Source organism: Strigops habroptila, chromosome 7 (assembly GCF_004027225.2).
Source record: "Strigops habroptila isolate Jane chromosome 7, bStrHab1.2.pri, whole genome shotgun sequence".
In the NCBI taxonomy this organism is placed as follows: Eukaryota; Metazoa; Chordata; class Aves; order Psittaciformes; family Psittacidae; genus Strigops; species Strigops habroptila.
Window position 1 is genome coordinate 41,090,236 of NC_044283.2, and position 731 is coordinate 41,090,966.

At 50.6% G+C, this 731-nt stretch overlaps 1 non-coding gene across 1 annotated transcript; it reads left to right on the forward strand.

Annotated features, from left to right (window-relative positions):
* The first annotated feature begins 305 nt into the window (after positions 1–305).
* On the forward strand, positions 306–378 carry TRNAK-CUU. The gene has a single exon. It is a non-coding gene; the product is annotated as a tRNA-Lys (tRNA).
* The last annotated feature ends 353 nt before the right edge of the window (positions 379–731 follow it).

Below are 731 nucleotides of genomic sequence, written 5' to 3' on the forward strand. Positions count from 1 at the left end.
AAGTATAAGGCTCTAGTAGATACCGGTGCACAGTGTACCCTGATGCCATCAAGGTATCAAAGGGTGGAACCCATTTATGTTTCTGGAGTGACAGGAGGATCCCAAGAGTTAACTGTACTGGAAGCTGAAATCAGCCTGACTGGGAGGAAGTGGCAAAAGCACCCCATTGCAACTGGTCCAGGGGCTCCATGCATCCTTGGCATAGACTATCTCAGGAGAGGGTACTTCAAAGACCCAAAAGGGTATAGATGGGCTTTTGGTATCGCTGCCTTGGAAACAGAGGAAATTAAGTAGCTGTCTACCTTGCCCGGCTAGCTCAGTCAGTAGAGCATGAGACTCTTAATCTCAGGGTCGTGGGTTCATGCCCCACATTGGGCACCAGAAAGAACTGTTATGGTTTGAGCCCAGCTGGTAACTCAGAACCATGCACTCTCTCACTCTCCCCCTTCTTCCTCCCCCCGCTCCCGGAGGGATGGGGAGGAGAATCGGAAGAATGTAACTCCCACGGGTTGAGATAAGAGCAGTCCAGTAACTAAGGTATAATACAAACCACTACTGCTACCACCAGTGATAATAGTGATTAGTGAAATAACAAGGGGAGAGGATACAATTGCTCACCACCCGCTGACCAATACCCAGCCCGACCCGAGCAGTGATCTGGCCTTCTGGGTAACTCCCACCGGTGTATGTACTGGGCATGACGTGCTGTGGTATGGAATACCCCTTTGGCC